This window comes from Linepithema humile, chromosome 2 (assembly GCF_040581485.1).
Source record: "Linepithema humile isolate Giens D197 chromosome 2, Lhum_UNIL_v1.0, whole genome shotgun sequence".
Classification (NCBI taxonomy): Eukaryota; Metazoa; Arthropoda; class Insecta; order Hymenoptera; family Formicidae; genus Linepithema; species Linepithema humile.
The window spans coordinates 24,745,070-24,764,250 of record NC_090129.1 but is presented as its reverse complement, the minus strand read 5'-3'; the positions used below and the strand labels follow the sequence as shown (position 1 = coordinate 24,764,250).

Sequence of the window (19,181 nt, the reverse complement as noted above, 5' to 3'; positions counted from 1 at the left end):
ATTGCGAAAGACTGTTCCCTTTAGTACATAATGACCTTTGCACTTGCCTTTTCGAGACATCGTCGTCATTGTTAAGTAAATCTCGTGTGTCAGTGAAGGGTGTAAGGGTGATAACGAGGTAACTTAGGTTTGTGCCAGTCGTTGATTTAACGCCCGCATTTCCGTGGAGGCCTTCGCCGGGGCGACCGCGAAACGAATAATTCTTGCCGCGAGAACGAACGTTTGTCATTATTATCGAGAAGACCTTTAATACGCACCGCTTCGTGCGAGAACGAAAGTCAAAGTCGAGAGGCGTGTGCGCGCGGCGATGAAACAACCGAGCGGGGACCCCTGGAGCTGTAGGTCCCATAAGCCTGACGCGTCCTTGGCGAGAAAAGGAATGCAAATGAAATCGACGATGCGAGATATTCCGGGTCCCTCTAATGCGCCTTGATGAATTCGAACACGAAAACACATATATCATAACTCAACTCGGAAAGCAACGCGCCCAGATCTATACGGTGTCTCGAAATTTTGATTTTCGATCCCGTGCGTATATAACTTAAGAATTAACTATAGTCTTTTGTTTTTTATAGAATAAACATTGCAAATGAATGATATAAGTAACTATTATAATGGCTCATTTTTCTTATGATTATAAAATATTCATAAAAAATATATTACAGTTATATTTTTGCAATTTTATGATTATAAACGCACAAGTTAGTCGGTGTTAAAAAATTGCAGCTTTTATATTCTTTCATTCGTTTTATCGCAAATATAAATAACGTACGTTAAAATAAATATAAAAACGAGGAAAGAACCCGATTACTAAGGTGGGCGCATCTCGGTTCACGACCCCACTTTCGTTAACTGCTTTTAATTGCGCCATAATTGAGATTAATGGAAAGGCATGCGGGCGTTTATGATATCACCCTTGACAAATTAAAGTTGAAACGCGCGATGTGCCGCAAAGATGCCGCCAGACTCTCTTGCGACATGCAACGCCGCCGACTCAGAAAAGAGTTCTACAACGAGCCGTCAATTTTCATTCAACTGAGATATTCCAATTATATTTGAACTAATATCTTGCTTGCGCAACAAATCATAAAGTTATTCGCAATTAATTCTTTAGCTATCAAACTGTTCTTGTATAAAATTTTATTGAATTCTGAAATTTGTTACTCGTAATATTATGTTTTGCATTCTTTATATTGATTTATACAAAATTATGTAGAAATGATTATGTGACATCACATTTGCCAAAGTTAACGAAAAAAATTTGAAAAAGGAAAGAAAGCTTTTTCGAGATAAAATATAAATTATGAATTGCTATAACATTTGCATTTAAAATAAATAGTTTCCTAGGTTTCACCATTTTGCAGTCGGATAATATTCTTATGTCTGCAATTATTTGATCAGGTTATTAAAAGAAAATTTCTAATATCTAAAGAATCAATGGGATAAACAGCTGGCCACTATGCTTGCTTAAGTGAATATTTACAATCGTTATAGTGTAGGCGTGCAAAGAACCTCGCGCTGCTCTTAGCAGGAGAGTTGAACAACCTGCGCGGTAAATAGCTGATTATCCTAGCGTACCCAAAGCACGGAAAGCCACGGGCTAGCACTATCCTGGACTAGATGAAGTAATAATAGGGTAATTTTCCTGGCATGCGGCGAGCATGCCACACGGTTACGATGTATGCACGAGCTTAGCTTCTTCCTCGTCGATTATCGATTTCGAAAAGATTTTGTGAATTTCACGCCTCGGAACTTCATGGTGTTACGTGAAACGCATATTTTAACATATAATAACTTCTATATAATTCTGCAAAATTAATATAAAAATAAAAAAAAGAAATATATAATGTTTCGAGTAACAAATTGCTTGCTGCATAATTTTTCATTATTTTTGCGATTCTCAGAACTGTAAAAATCCATATTAAACAAGATAAGATTAATGTTAAATAGAAAAAAATTATTTTCGATTTAAAATCATACATTTTATAAATTTATGTAATGGAGAAAGCTTTTTTTTTTTATTTTTTGCGTCTCATTTTGCCGCGAATGAAAGAAACAGCTATCATTTATCTCAAACCGTATAAATTTAAAAATTCAACAGACGAAACTTTCCTCATCGACTTTACAGCGGAGAGGGAAGATCTTTCGAAGTAGTAGACCGTGAGGCGACATGGTGGCTGGGACTATTCACTCAAGATAGTTGGGAACGTGTAGTCCCCGCGTGCCCTAACATGCTCGCACGTTCCGTGAAACAGCTGAGTCTCGCGAGGACGAATGTTCCCTCGCGCGGAACATCCTCCGCGGAATTAATGGCCCAGGATCCTTGGCTTCAAGGACGCGCGCGCTCATAGTCAAGCGGACATTCCCGCGAGAAGGTGCATTATTGCATTCCATCGATCAGTCTCGCCATGATAAATTTTGGTCTCCGGAGATCCACAATCGCGCCCGAGGATGTCGTGCGAAAATTGATTTTGTCAGGACGAGCACTTTTTTCATCATTATTTGAAAGAGGCTTTTTATCGGTCGAAACGACGGTAAATGTCAAAAGAAAAAGATACTTAACGCGTGATGGAAGCTACAAAAGAGTTAAGGACGTAATAATAATAATTATTTTTCGAATGAATTATTCATTATGCGGTTAGTCCACAATGTTATACTGCAGTCAGTAAAGTTTTCAACTGTGCGGCGAACAATCGGTAGGCACGCACACGTAATTAGACTCCTACATCCCCACTGATCATTCCGTGAAAATCGAAGACCGGCGCCTGCGGCACGACGGACGCCTACGCGTACACGCACGTGCGTGCCTCCACACGGAACAGCTGAGAGAGTGCGTACGCGTTGACGAGTCGATGAAGGATTTATCGTGCCGGAATCGGATGAGAAAGAGAGAAAGATAACACCATATTGCCCTCGAAAATCACAAGGCAAAAGAGAAAATGCATTGCTCTGATAGAATAGAAATATAGAATAGAAAATAGAAAGAATAGTTCACTAAATTAGCAAATTATTCTGATAAGTCGGACAATCCTGATAAAAATTATTTTCGTAATAATTTACGAACAATGTCTTTTTATTCTGACAAAAAATTAGGTAGCATTCCTAATTTCGAGTTATGTCATGTATTTAAATTTCTTTGTACATTTTCACATTCTAAATTTTAATTTTTAATGCCTTTTAAATCATGAATTGAAATGTATATTAGTTCTTTTGAGTATTTAAGGCGACGTGATTGCGGTAAGATGTTTGAAAACCTCTGATGTAAACAATCGACGTTGAAAGAAGTGGAGATAACGATTCTCAATGAAGCGTGCGGGACGATAGGGAAGACAGAGAGCGATTCAATCGCTTGGCGTGCGAGCGAGATGGCAAAGCAGATCGGAAGCGAGAAAGACAGCGGATACGATACGCAACGGTGCACGTCGCAAGAACGACTGAGAGGGGACGACTCCGTGACTGGCTCGGTTCGCAGCAGAAGCGTGCCGAGCATGCGCACGTCGTACACTTCTCAGTCTTGCCGTGGCGGTCGCGGGAGTCGGTCTCCGCATTTCGTGGCGCTAATTCGATTTGAACGCATCGCTCGTGAACGCGCGTGGTCGGCAGTGCGTCGTCGCGTTGAGTCGAGTCGTTCTGAAATTTCGATCCCGGTGTTTTGCGACAGTGTCCTTCGTCCGTTCAAGAACGAAGCCGTGATGGAATTCCGAGAAAAGCGTCCGAGCCGACGTAGTGTTTTGCCATAATTCGTTTTTTGTGTGCGATTGCTGCACGTTTTGCGTGGCACCTAAGCGGCAGTGAGATTGATTGAAGGTGACACTCGCGGTTGTCGAAATCCGTGTGCATTGACTTCGTGTAGATACAGATCCTTGTGATGCGTCGCACGTATTGGAATTTCGCGGGAATGTACTCCGTCAATGAGACGCTCGTGTCCATGGCGAGAATCAACAAGTGCGGCGAGTAATGGTCGCACCCACGTGATGCGCCGCGAGGTATACAACACAGCGCTTTCAGTCGAATTCCTGTAATATTCGTTTCTAAACTTGCGCACGAAGAAGCTCCGTGTCATGCATGTCATAGTATAAGCATAGTCAAAACGAGAAATATCAAGATACGAAGCATTAGGCATTGCGGCGTGAACTCAGCTGACGCAGCTAAATAGCAGTGCAACCAACTTCGGTCTATCGATACAAGCTGAACTCATCACAACAATCGAATAGACAATTCGATAATTTGTTCGATGTATCTCGCGAGGAAAGTGACAAATTCGAGTTAAAGAAGTAGTACGTGGTGTTGCTCGCAAAACAAACCGTCATCGCGTTTCGAAGAGGACGTTGCTCGGAATTTCGCGGAAGTGAAGTTACTCGGAGTTTCGCGGAAAGTGAAGCGTCGGAAACGCAACCCGGTTCAAGAGGAAGGCGGCGTGACCGTGGTGATATAATCGCGGGATCGTGAAAGACGCCGCGGTGGCTGGTGGTTTCTTGTGTTCGCCGTGTCGCACGTTTGTACAAGTGAATTTTAACTCGTCTCGTACACGTGGATGCATGCTGCCGTTTCGTCCTCGGCGTGATCTTGAACATCGCCTGGGAATTCTCAGGTGTGTATAGTTTTTACTTTTTAAAAAACTACACCGTATCTATCGATGACAATGCGGACGACGTTTGTTGACGATCACGTAAAATGGAGCAAGTGACAATTTAGTGTCGTTTTATTTACACATTTGTTTTTGGAATATCGACAATGATTTAATGAATATTTTTCGATAATTCTCTTTGTATTTAATACTTTATATAAGAGAGAAAACTTGAAGGAAATTTCATAGAAGAAATTTAGTTGATAATCACATTTTTAAGAGGTTAGATTTTATTAAATTTTACTTGATTCATATATGTTCATTTACAGAGTATTGAAATTCTCTGCAATATATGTTTTTTTTTGTTTTGAGTCATTAATCTTCGATTGATTATCTAATATTGTGTCATATCCCTAACCTACATAATTTTTTATTACACAGAAGCATTTATTGCACATTAGCACATGCAGCATTCTCGTCGACGTACATAGAACATTTATTGGAGTAGCAATTTAAATATAAATGTGCAAGCAACCACGTACCGTACATGATTATGCTAACTAATCAACATGCGAGCTGACAATAAAATATATAAATGCTCTGTTTTTTCTCTTCCGTTTAACATTTGCAATACTATGACGTCAATTCGAAATTCATTTATATTCTATATAATAACCGGTAACAGAATAATGGCTAAACTGAAAAAATTATTAGCGTCAAGAATGTGTTACGATTATTACATATATAACATTATTTATAATGAACAAAATCTCTCTTTACGATAAATTTACAAACGATGCCAATTAGTCTAAAATTCACTACTATTTATCGTTTGAACAAAATTTTGTTCAGATGAAAATAAAACTAATCACAACATTAGTTGTAAATCTTAGAACGATAAAAAGTATCTTTTTTTTTTCATTCCGCTGTTGTATCGAATTCGTATCGTTAAGTTCGATAACTAAACGGTGAAGCGGGAGATCGTTAGATCGGGCATGACTCCGATCGCTCGATCATCCAATTAAACGCGACAGCCGATCGACGCAAATCGCGCGGTGATATCGCGGTTTAAACGACCGCGTAACGGAAGCGGGGCGCGTTGTTTACAGGAGCCGGTAGCGAAGTATGTACATCTTACATCTCGGATCGAGCGCGGGCATGCCTGGCGTCGCGACGCGAGCACGGCGGTGATTCGTAATCGTTCGATTTATCGTAGTGGTGATCGGTATCTGCCGCGGCAACTCGCTCGGTCGGTGCGCACTGATCCTTGAAGGCGAAATCCTGATTACGATTCCGCTCGATGCCGCGGTGACATCATCGCGAAATCATCATCCTCTTGGAATGCCTCGTCGATTAAATCTCTTTGTGTCTGGGTGACACCACCTGTCCGGAAAACTACTAACTTTTTCTTATGATTTTTAGTTCTTAATTCAAAAAGCAGATACGCCAATGATACTCTAATATAATATTGCAGGTAGTACAAAGAAATTCATCTAGAATTCATGATTTCCAAATTTCTTACTTTTTAATTTATTATTATTTATTAGTATAAACAATGAAAAACACATTTTAATATTTTTAATTACATATATCTAGCGTTTAATAATTAAAATTAAATTTTACATTGATTTAATTAAAGCGAATTTTTTTCTCTTGAGGATATTACATCACAGAAAGCGAAGGAATCATGTTAATGATTCTTTCCAACTTTGACCTTCTCATTCAACACGACTGTTAAGGCTCTGAATGAATATTACGACACATAACTGAAAATTATGAATGCCTCAAGGCGTATTAAAAGAAGCGTGTTTATTTATGCTTACTTCATAATATCATCATTGGTGTGGACAGTTGGACGAACGGTAACAACCGCGGATCATCGCCGAACGTTATTTTATACAGTACGTGATTGGTATAACAGTAGAATAATTTTTGAAATAATAACACAAACATTGACACCGTAGTAGTTTTAATTCATTTAATTCATCGCGCAATACGTGAATGTGGGTGGCGGGCGAATCGTAACGTGCTGATATACTAACCTGACTCAATCAAGGCAATATGACGCGATAGATCGTATGATATGATTGACATACATATTATCATCACAACTAAATATAAATTTGCACTACAGTAAAAGACTCGCGTTACTTCAACTTTTAGAAATATATCGAAGAATAGAAAAATTATATTGAGAAACATTTATTTTGAGAAACATACAAAATTTTTCGAATTGTACACAGCATGAAGAAATCAGTAACATTTTCTGATTTATGTGTAAAAAATAAAACATATTTTATATATTACATATATAGCAATAGTAAATATTGTATTTACACGTAATTGCTATAATTATATTTTTTGCAGAAATCATGATTTTGCATGAAATAAACAATCATCGGTCGTAAATGATCATCGTAATATAATTGCGAAACTTAAAACTTTTCGTTGCGTCGACAATAGCAATGCTCGGTTTCACACTTCAAAGCGGGAGGGCGAGTTATTTCTGCCAAGCAGATCGTAGCAAAGAGAGGTAGTTTTCTTTTTCAAGATATAACTTAAATTTTCGGTTTCATACGACAGAAATAAAAATCAGTTGTATTCCAAATTTCTAATTTTACGTTTTACTGGTTATAACATAATATACCGTAATTTTATGAAGTGAAGAAAAGTTACTTCATGAAATTTCTATTTATATTTTTTATCTTTGTAAAACTCAAAAATTTATATTTTAAAAATACATAAATTTTTTAGTTTTTTAAAAATGGAAAATTTGTTTCAGAAATATAAAGCATTGTATTGTTAATTAGATACCTATGTAGTAATGTTTTCCAGGAAGATTTTGAAAAAAGAGTTATATTGATTGATTACAATATTGCAAATATAACTACTTTATTGTATTTATTACTCAAAGTGCGAGATATGGCACTGAATAACCGTTTATCTCCGAATAGATATCATGGCTACTCCTTCCAAGAACGAGGAGTCATAGAAATATTTGTTTTTCATGTATACGTAGAAACCTATCAGCTAAGATAAGATTTCATCTATGACTTTTGGAAACTAATCGACGTTCGTAAGTTTATCGTAAAGAGGCAGAGACGTATAAGAATTTCTCCAATCTTCAGTAGTTAATATATAAAAATATACAATGATCACTAATCGCACATTAAGAACGGCCGATGTTTAGATCTAATCATTCATTACTAGCACGCGATAATCGTTTCACGAAATTTATTATGAAAGAATGATGAAGCATTTTCCTTTGTTCGTTGATGATGAGCGACAAGGGCCATGACTCCTTTACCGCGTTCCCAGCGAAACACGTGGTCAGCACGTGTAGTTGCTCTTCCGAAAAGTCCCATACTTTATGATGCGCTCCGATTAGCTGGCGGAAATACATTCTTTGTTCATATTTTCCTTTTCATGAGCCACAGCAGGCCGTTAAAAAATGGATGTATTCAACCCAATTTATCAGACATTCCATCTTAATCCGGGAAATTGTGATGTTGAGAATTATAAATATCGCTGACAGATATAATTTTTTTAAATAGAATTTTATTTTTATTGTTTATATAAATAATAAAATCTAAACGAAATATTGAAATTTAAGAACATAATGTTGAATTAAACGTTATAGCAGTTTGCGTTTTATTTTGACGGATTTAATAGATGATAAATATAGACTTTCTCGTTTCGCAGTTTTCATAAGAGATTTTCAAGTTTTATGCAATATATTACATAAATTTAGAAAAAAGAATAATCGTCAGATCCTACTTACACTGTACGAGATTAATTGCGTTGTCGATAATCTTCTGACTTCTCTTTGCTTCCTTCTTGATCCTCCATCTTTTACGCGCCTCCGCAGAGTCGCTCGTGTCCCTCGCATGATTTACATCCCGCATTTATGACGCAACGTAAAATCGTACGAAACTTTCCGCGAGCCAACCCCGACGCGAACTGACGCCGGGAGCGCTCTTCTCTTCGCGCGCCTTTAAACGCTTGTATATCTCGATGGGTGATGTGTGAAATATTTATGCGCGATCCGGGCTTTATTCCTTAGACGTGAGCGCCGCAAGGAGCAGCGGTAATACGTTTCTATCGTTGTGAGGAAAAATAGGAAAACAGGAGCCTTTGCGCGCCGCAAGCTCTCTAAAATGCATTTTCTGCTCGGCAGTTTTGCCCCGCAGCTTCAAGTATCTTCATCAGCTTGAAAAATATTCAAATAACAGCGTTGAAAGAATTTTTCTCGTTTTATCTTTCTTTAGTTTAGTACTTGTGTAGAAACAGTGTAATGGTGTAGCGAAAACGTGCATGCGTATTCACGCGAGCGGATTTCTAACGCGGTCGGAAAATGTTAATAGCGCGAAGACGATCTTGCGTGGGAATTTAATTTTCTTACCGCCTGCCGGCCGGTTGCGCACGCGGTAATGACCGGTACTTATTGTGTCATTGGGTCATATTTCTTCAGGAATTATGGTTATGCTGCAACGCGCTTCTTTGAAATCGAGCCTGCAGCCTATCGGCTGTCCCTCACGAAGGACAGGCTTAAAAGCGTCCCCCGTTAACCGGAATTACTGTTGACGGAATATAAGGTGTAATCATCTTACAATTTTTTATAGAAGCTCAAAAAATGTGCTTTCATCTGGGAGAGGCAAAAAGTATAAATTTCTGACTATGTTTCTTTATATGTTTGTCAATTATTATGTATTAAATATGTGAGAATTGATATCTTTTGATAAATCAGATAAAATAAAAAACAAAATTAAGCAACAATTAAAGTAATACTTATTGCATTGTTTTAATTAAAGAATTCAGTCATTTTTAAATAATAATATTTTATTTTCAATATTTTTTTCTTGAAAAATTTACTATTAATTTAGAACTAGATTGTGAATTAGTATAATTAGGAAGCATTAAGAATCTACCGCGATCGGTTGTGCCGACTAAGAGCAAAGAAAATCAATAGGAAGAAGGAGAATTTACTGATCGGATCGTGGTTCAAATATGCAAATGGGCCGTCGATCTGAACGACCATTCACATACGTACACACACACATGCGCGCGCGCGCGATTACAGCGCACTATCCTCGTTACGCGGCGCACAATCGACGATCGAGGAAATCGAAAGCAATTACAGCCAATTAAAGAGTAAGAGGCTATTGTCACTGCTCGGTACACCGATAAGAGCGTTCGCGTCATTCGTGCGTGAAATGGAGCGAGAGCGGAAGAGAGGAAAATCGAGAGGCGCGACGAGCACGCAATGCGTGTGGATCACGAAAATATCACTCTCTGTTCGACACCGGAAGGCTGCAGCATGGAAAACGTGGGTGGTCTTCCGTCGATAGAGCCGTCGATAGCCGCGTGATAAAACCGACCGCGATGTCGCGTGAGCGCTTGTCGCGAGCTCGGGATCTACAGACGATTCCGATATACGATAGAAAATCGAACCGATCGATCGATACAAGCGATTTAAACAATGCGAGATTAATTGTAAGTAAATATAACAAGTTAGAAATGAAATATTCTAAAGATTGAACGCAATCAACTTTTTTCCGATATCTCACTTGATAGAATTTAGCGAGCGTTATATTATCATTTATATATATTATTGATTAATAATAAATTAACTAATATTTTTATTGCAAACAAGATAGGAAATATTTTGAATTAGATGTTTGAAAATATAATATTATACATAATATTCTTTGACAGTAAAGATTTTTTGAATTTTATCAAGAAAGTTAAAGCAATTCTCGCGTATAGAAAGTAGAATTTGAAGTATATTGGAAAAAGTATATTATGAAGGTCACGATGCATATGTAGCAGGCCTACTTTATTGAGGCGGTGATGAAGAGTCGCGTTGAGAAGTCATTGATAGTGCCGGTATCAACGCCTCTGGAGAGCTTCTCGTCTCGCACAAGGATTAAGTTCTCCGAGGTTGTTTGTAAAGATCTAACGGATGAATGATATCACCGCGTGTCCCTTCCTGCTGATCTACTCCGACGTTTGCTCGCAATTAGTCACGCATATTTGAACTTGCTTGGATTCGAAAGAAATATATTGAATTCGTGGTGGTTTTCTGCAATGCTGCAGAATCGATTCAACTTTTAATGCCATTTACTCGCGATTACAACGCGATGTGAGAATATTTTAGGATTTCTTATTTTAACGTATTATTTATCGATTTGACGATATTATTTATATACACCTGTCTTCATTATTTCCGATTAATATTTTTTAATAAATTAATATTCCATTAAAGTCGGCAAATTTTTTAGTAAGTTTAAGTACATACGCAACAGTTTCTGTGTGACCTTTTACAATCTTGACAAGAATATAAATGATTACTATAAAATTGCAATTTGAAATAATATAGGATTCTCGTAATGTTTTCGCGCAATATTTTCGACATTTTTCTGTACTAAGATCACTATTACAACATATTCTATTAATAGCAGTTGATGCGTATCTCGCACATATTGCGTCTCTTTACGGCTAATATTTATTACATTTCACGGATGCTTTCAGCTGTTTGTATACAGTCCGCGAGTTTACGCTGCGTAATTTATTTTTGATTTTTTTACCCCGTGCGGTAAAATCTAAATGGGTTGTAAATTTCTCGTTATATTGATAGGTTTATAGACAAAAGAGAATGTACGCATGTGCCAGCGTCCTCACCGTAATTTATTCGAGAAGTATTTGCTGTTAATCAATTCGTAGAAAGCTGATCCCGCGAGGCGCGTATCAAAAACGACGTTTAGAATGCATGGAGTTAACGGCGTATCGCGGCAAGAAACGCACGTAAAATTTATTTTTATCTGGTATTTATTTGACCTGTGCGTATGTAAGCAAGATTAATTAGAATGGTTCATCATAGCAGTAGTATCATAGTAATATTTCTCAATGATAAATCTAATAATTAAAATCAATTGTGGATAATATTATTAGTATTATTTATTCAACAAAGATATCAAAAAGTTACTTAGAAACGATGATTCTAAAATTGCCGTAATTATCGATCTTACATTTTTATTACTATCGTGAATTGAACGATTCTCGTACTTGCTCAATGATCGGATCAAGAATAAACGCGAACAAATAAATATGGCACAGGAAGGATACAAGGAGAGAAAATAAAAGTGTGCACAGTATAAGGATCTGTTAAATCGACTTCGCGTTTAAACGTAACAAAAAGTGGAAGTTGTCCGCTTATCTGTGGCACCGACTCACGATGTCACAAGAAGAGTTTCACCTCGTTTTAATCAGACAACGCGTCGGTGAGCGATGAATCGCGTAGGACCGCAAGGAGCGAGGGTCCTCTGTAAAGATCATCGATACATCTCTCTCTTTCGCTATCCGCGGCCTCCTCTCATCCCTGTTCGTTCTTTATATATCGGAATCGACCGCGTGTAAAACCAGTTCTGCGACTCGGGGATGGCGAGAGGATAGTACCTTATAGCTCGCGCACTCGCGACTGTTTCAGAGCAAAATGGATCATGCTGATCACGCTTCATTGTATTTTTCTTATCCTATTCTTTATCGTTCTCTTCATTGAATTGTACATTCGACGTCCCTTGTACCTGTCGAGACGCCGTCTGATTTCTATAATATTTATAACCCTTCAAATACTAAGAAACTTTATGACATGCATTATGGACAGAGAAATAAGATTACAAAAATTTATTGTAATTAATTTTTATTTTACGTAAATTTTATTCGTTGAAATGTTTGTCGCATTCGAAAATATATATGTAAGTTACAAATTTTTTAAAATTTAAATACGTTTTTATTTTAATTTAATTTGACGCTTAAAAAATCTAAGCAAATTCTAAATTTAAAAAAATACGATATACGGGAAAATTAATTGCATGAAAGTTGTACTTCGCAATAGAAGTAGATGCAGATATGCCGGGTTTTATCTTAATAAATTTAATCAGCTCAGTTTGTGGCAAAAATGGCGGAACATGGCGAATTGATTGGAAACTACATTCGATTTAATTTCACATGCGTCACGATTTTAACGTAATTCACAGTTATGGCGTTTATATCGCGCGGGATTCAACGCGAACGTGCGCCGTGCGCGTCGCGACAAGATATCATAATTCTAAGTTCTACGATCCGTACAAGTATATCGGCGCTGCACTTTCGAGATCCTTTCGCGCAGGATTGAGACGGTAGATAAGGGCTCTCACAATGTAAAGCAGCCTCTTCCCTGACGCGATCCGAAGCCTGTAGAAGCGAGTCGGACGATCTCCGCGGATAACCGACGGCCGTCAGTGAAGTAGAAGTACAAGATACTCGCCGTTCAAAATGCAACGAGCTATCGCAGTGGAAGCACGACCACCGCGCGAGTTATTCGCCGCCGCTCGAATGCCACGATGCAATCATTGCTGAAGAAGCACGACCACCGAGCGATCGCATTAACCGCATGATAGGAAAAACGTGGCTGTTTACGACTTTGGAAAAAAATTTTATTTTCATCGCGATTACGCGGAAAAAAAAGGAGCGAGCACAGTGATTACGATAAACTGAAATCATTCGAAATAATCAATGATGAGTAAAAATAATACGATTTTTGTGTTTTTAGAACTTTTTCATCAAAATTCTTCACTGTCGATGAAAATCATTTTCTTTTTCACATTCTACAGTTTCCTTATTTTAAAGTATGTAAAGTTGCAAAAAAATTCCGAGCGATTAAATTCTAATTCTGGGCTATTTAAAAGTCCGGGTTCACGCCGTGTGTCCCTGCCCCTCGGCACTTAAACAAACATTGCGTCGTATCTGATTCGAGACACGTCGTCTTCTTATTCTCTCATAGACATTACAGCAACGTACTGTTTGTTTGTATTACTGCAATAGCTCAAGCTATGACCTAAATATTTTCCAGTCATCTTATGGGGTGCATTTACGTTAACTGATCTCTGAATGTGCAATGTGTACGCATGAACGCAGATAGATATGGAATAAAATCAGGTAGATTAAAGTAACAGTTAAGTAAAATAAATTACGCGCATATATTTACATAAAAATAGTGATATTTAAATTCACGTGTGTGTGCGTATGTGTGTGTGCGTATACGTGCGCATATGTTATAACGATAAAGCGTTGAACGCCGACACATTATTTACTCTGAGGGATGCACCATCTGTTACTTAATAACGACTGTTTTGAAGCTTGTTATTAAGTTTTCGCGCATCCGAGTCACGAGGTGAATCGTACGAAACACGCGATAAACTGTAAATCGTGTGATAATAACTCCCGTCACGCAATCTTCACGATCACGTTATGTCGATATTCCTGCACGACTCCGTGTACATTTTGCAAACGCGATAAATCATGACGTCGCGCTATGCTCGTTTTCATGCTTTCTATCTCATCGTTTCCCTATTACGCTCGTGCAGCATACGCCTACCAACAAAGTCAAGTCTTGCTAAATGGCACGGAGGACGTATGAAAATGGATTGCCGTAATTCAGGAAGAAAATGCATATCAGATTTAATAATCTTTAACCTTTATTTCTTGTTACCGCTTCTTAAAGGAAAGTTTCTTAAAGGAAAATAAGTACCGCGATGTTGCAACGTAAATATGAAGTGGATGTGTTTTCAAACCCCTAGAATTTCGATATCTCTAATTTTATTAGCTAAATTTGTTGCAGAAATAAAGTTGAAATAGTTAATTTGGATACTTCATAATTTTTTTTTTTTAAATAAGCTGTGCTCGAAAGAATATTTTGCATTTTTAACGAATGCAAGACGCGATTTGAGAAAAATGGTTAAGACGAATAAATGTATCGTTCTTGTTTATCATCTCAGAATGGATATGGCTGAGTCATATGTGCAAACCATAAGAACATTATGAAGTTACAAAAGTAACAAAGGGGCCACACACTTGCGGGTGGTATATTTGATCCTTGAGCGTGACGAGGAATGCAGTAAAGAAGGGATTCTTAACGAATTCTTCCTGGTTAACTACGGAGTCAATTGGGAATCTTTAAAGCGAGAGTTAGAACTCGTTATAAATTTCTCTGTTAATTATATCTAATGATTCAATAAACATTTTATTGCGCACATTCCTACGGTATACATCTGCAAAGCACTCGATTTACCGCAACAGACACAGCGAGTGATTCGAAAATCAGTTATAGAAAACAACGATTTCCGTTATTGTGATTTTTTATAATTTTTATTGTCATTCTTTAAATTCTTGAGAAGATTGTAGCATGGTTCTTCAAAGTTTTTTGTTACAACAAAAACTTATTTTTTCTATCTTTATGTTGTAGTAAAAAATTTCTTGAATTGCAGACAATTGTGAATGAATCGATTAATTTATATGTTAATGTGTTTAAGCAATATCTACTAATTTTGATTGAGATCAACGATAGACCGGTACAATTTTTAAGTTACTTATTAAAAAAAGGGACTTGAAATATAATCTATACGAATGATTTACGTATGACGAATATTCGTAAAAATTACTTAAAGATGATAAGAAATGATAAAAAATATTACTAGAATAATTTAATATTTTTTCTGGTAGGAATAAAAATTTTGTCCAATGAACGGTTTATTTTTCATACTTATATAGCATTAATATATTCAGTAAAAAGACTCTCAGTTACATGCCGAATAGTCATATGCCAATGACTATTGACAAAAGCTGAAGAATTTCTGTCAAGTACCTACTGAAAATTTTTTCTTTTCCGAGTGTGAAGCCGGAACCAGCTATTCCGCGATGAATGTTTAGAGCCATTTAGCGAACGCTAAACACGGCGGGTAGCCGGTATCCTGAACGACCAGCTCCTTTCAGCTCACATTTCCACCCATTGAATATCTCATAGCGGGTTCTTCGGAAGGAAAGAGACGGCGAAAGGTTGTAAGGAGGCCTTGCAAGGTTACCTATCTCTTAGCGAGGTCTACAAACTACTTTTGAGTCTTTCTATGCCTGTATTTTGGCCATATTTTTTATTAGAATTATACGAACTATTTTACATACAACGAAATATTTTAAGCATTCTAAAAATTTATTTTGAATGCGTAACATAAGTCTATAAATAGATAGAAAAAAGTACATTTTTAATTTATGTCTCTCTAGATAACATTTAAAATTATTCGATATTTTCAATCTCCATATGTTGCACAATTAATAGGAAGATAGCGAGTAAAGTCGAGATCTTCATTAATCTTTCATGTTACTCAACATTTTGAATTATTCAGTCAATCCAGCCGTGACTTGGTTAGATCGGTTAATAGGGCTTTCATGGTGATTTCCTCTTGACGTCAAACATTCACGGAAGCACTTCGGTAGAAATGCGGGTGCGATTTCCGCGTGACAAAACCGTTTGCTCGTTTGTCTTCGCGGTTTGGCATACCGAAGTGCACGCTGGCACGTTAATTCCGATGGTAACAGGGCGGCGGTTGCGTCGCGAGCGTAACGCTTTGTAATTACCGGCCGTCATTATCGTGCTACTCGACTTGACGCGATGATTACGGTGCACCGGACAGAAGCAAATCGAGAGTGCTCGCCACGGTGCGTGGCCGCGCGGAACACCCCGAAGCGCGAGCGGCATCGCGGGGCCTGGTAGTGCACCGGACCCCCCCGATTAACGCGGCCTGACGGGGGCCTCTCCCGCGGAATTATCAGCACGGCGAATTGAATTTTCGCCGGCAGCGATACGAGTTACGAGCACTCGCCGCTGTTGCGGGGGACGTGACGTTCTAATATATGTTAGGCGTTAGGCGTTTAATATTCCGGGTAGCCGAGATCTTTCGACATTTGCCGCTGTGCTTTCGATTTGGCGAGCTCGTTGCGTCACATCGTGGAATTATGCCGTCAACACAGTGGACGTGGAAAATTATTTTACTATCGACATTATTACGCTCGGTCCCCGACTACTCGCTCGTTTTCCGAGGCTCGAGGTCAGTACGCGTATCAACAGTTTCTATCCGTATCAACGCTATAAATTATTTACATTAGGAAACGTGCCGATAACCGCGTACCAGCGGCGGAGTCGATAGCACAACACGAAAAATAGAACCGTGGCGGAAGCCAGCTATTAACCGAATGACTTTACACATCAATGATCGTTGTTCCTACAAATATTTTGAAACTTTCTATAACGCTATTCTAATTTTTTTATTTTTTAAACATTTTTACATTTTGCAGATTGTGATTTTAACTTTTAGCGTATTTGAAGATTATTTTTCAAATTTTGTTGACTATGAAATTACACATTTTGCAGTTTTATTAATAATCAATGAAGTGTATAAATTGTTTTGGTGTGTAAAGTGTATAAAAAAATAAAGCTTACTTTCGAATCGCATCAAAGTTCGTTCCGATCGATTAAAAATTCTTAGCCGGTCTGGACGAAGCCTGTTATTACGGGCAATATCTCTCACGTACTGAGGAAGTAGTCACGAAAGAAGTCGCACAACAAAGTCCCTTTCGACAAAATCCTCTGTGTATGAGAACTGGTTTCGAGTCGGCGACTAATTGGAATTAAATGCAATTCCTCCCGTCCGCCTCCGCCGCGTTTATAAACGGTCGAATGACAAATACCGCGATAGCGAGAGTAATTAGGTATACACGATACCTCCATTTCCATATAGCAGCCCTTCCCCTTCTCAACACCTCGCCCGTCTTCTCGCAGCTTAATCATACGAGACCCGATTATACGAGGCACTCCGAAAGTCCAATGGACTTTAAAATACAAATAAATGATTATACACGATTTTCCATGTCGATAGAAGTGTGTCGACGCGGACAGATCTCATTAAACAGATAAGAATTTGATTACGGTATTGCTCTAACGTAGATTGTTATTATTGCAATATCGTTAATTTAACAGTAAATTAAACTAATTTGTCAAATATGACTTAATCGGAAAATCATGCATTTGTTATGAATGTGATGTGCATTTGTCATCAATTGCATTGATTAATAGAAAATGTTTGACAAGTATAGTAAGCAGTAGTTACTATAATTAATATTATAAAGTCGACAAATCTGTTAATTGTACTAAATTGAAAAGAAGAATCTGCTCACCTGTTTGCTTGTATCTCATATTACTCAACTGAAATGTACACAAACGTTTAACGAGTGTTAAACCTATAAAGGTGTTGCTGACACTACCGAGTTTGACGCCTCCGCTTCTTCGAGATATGCCGTTACTTTCTTAAGGCGGAGTAAGCATTTGGGACAGAAATTTCGTTACGTGAGAAAGAAACGGCGGCATTCTTATGACTAATGCAAAGTTCACATTTTTTCAATATTTTTATTATCTATTATATTCTATTCTATCTTCCGGTGAAACCAACTTCTTGTTCTATTGATTTTTATAATTATTACTTTATTTTGCGCATTGATGTTACATTTTATTCTTTATTCTTCATGGGTTATTTTTACATTTTATTGTATTTGCACTCTGACTTATACACTTTTTGTCGATTTATTCTCAAACAGTTTTTTATTTTCAAAATTTATTTGAAAAAGACGCTAAGCTTCTTGCAGTAGATATAAGTATCGATAAGAAAACAGGTTGTCGATAAACTTTTCTACTATTATCAATTGAAAGTATGATTATTTTTTGTGCTCAAATCAATAGGAATAAATTAAAGTCCGATTCTACGCCACGTGATGACTCATGCGGTGTATTACTTCGTCTTGTTAGGAATTAGCATGAACATTAGGCGTTAATCTGCAATTCACGAATGTATAAGCCGAATAGAAACAATATGCGTGCATGTCAAACCGTTGAATCTTTGAATTTTAAGAAGGTTGTAGCCTTGTCTGCATATTTAATGGGTTATTGCGTCTGAATCTGTTGTTGTCCAAAGTCTGATGTTTGTGAATAGATTTTGTACTTTATTTAATATTATTCTATCATTATTAATCAAATAACGATGTGCCAGAAAAGAATTCAACATTTTTCTTTTGGATTAGGAATTTTTACGACGAATAATACGGCAGATATTTCTATTTATATATTACGTTCTACAGAATGTTTCAGAATAACGACAACGTGAACGAATAGAACACACAGTAAGCCGAACTGAAAAGTCGTTTACCGTTTTGCAATATTCGCAATAATTATGGAGAAATTAAAAAAAATTCTGAGACACCCTGTATATATTGCTACAAATTTTTTGCACGTAAATTTTTTTTGACGTGCAGAAATATTTCAGTAAAAGTGCAGGTAAAATTTTTTTCTTCGAATCCATGAAACTATAGAACTGTGAAGCACCTTCTGATCAAAGGGGGTCCTTGAAGGACCCCTAATGGGCATTGTTTGACTTCTCGAGCATTTTGACTTTTTTCTCTTTTGTTACCGTAGCAGTAACCTCCCGCTGCTTTTTGGAGAACGATGTCAATGAGTCTAGACGAGGGAAATAGTTCACGTTAGCAATTGCACGTAGCCGAACAGCTGCGGGGGTTAATAGGCTGGTCATCGTGTGACTCGCATACTTCGTCGAAACCTACATCTTTAACGAAGCAACGGTCACATCCGCTGGCAGGCTTCCTCGAAACGTGCAGAAATTTTTCGCACACCATTTTTCGTGGCGTCCGAGTGCCAGTCATACTATGTCAAAGTAGTTAATAGAATTAGCGGTTGCAG

General features: G+C 37.6%; 1 protein-coding gene across 2 annotated transcripts in view; it reads left to right on the top strand.

The window, feature by feature from the left end:
• Nucleotides 1-19,181, top strand: part of LOC105667781 (stAR-related lipid transfer protein 13) — a 215,328-nt gene that overhangs the window by 6,580 nt on the left and 189,567 nt on the right. Inside the window, exon 1 of one of the 2 annotated variants that reach the window (XM_012359791.2) lies at nucleotides 3,492-4,591. The exons of the other annotated variant lie outside the window; for it this stretch is intronic. The gene's annotated coding sequence lies outside the window, so the exon portion shown is untranslated. Of the gene's footprint in view, nucleotides 1-3,491; nucleotides 4,592-19,181 lie in introns of those variants that run through there. 2 annotated transcript variants of the gene reach the window in all.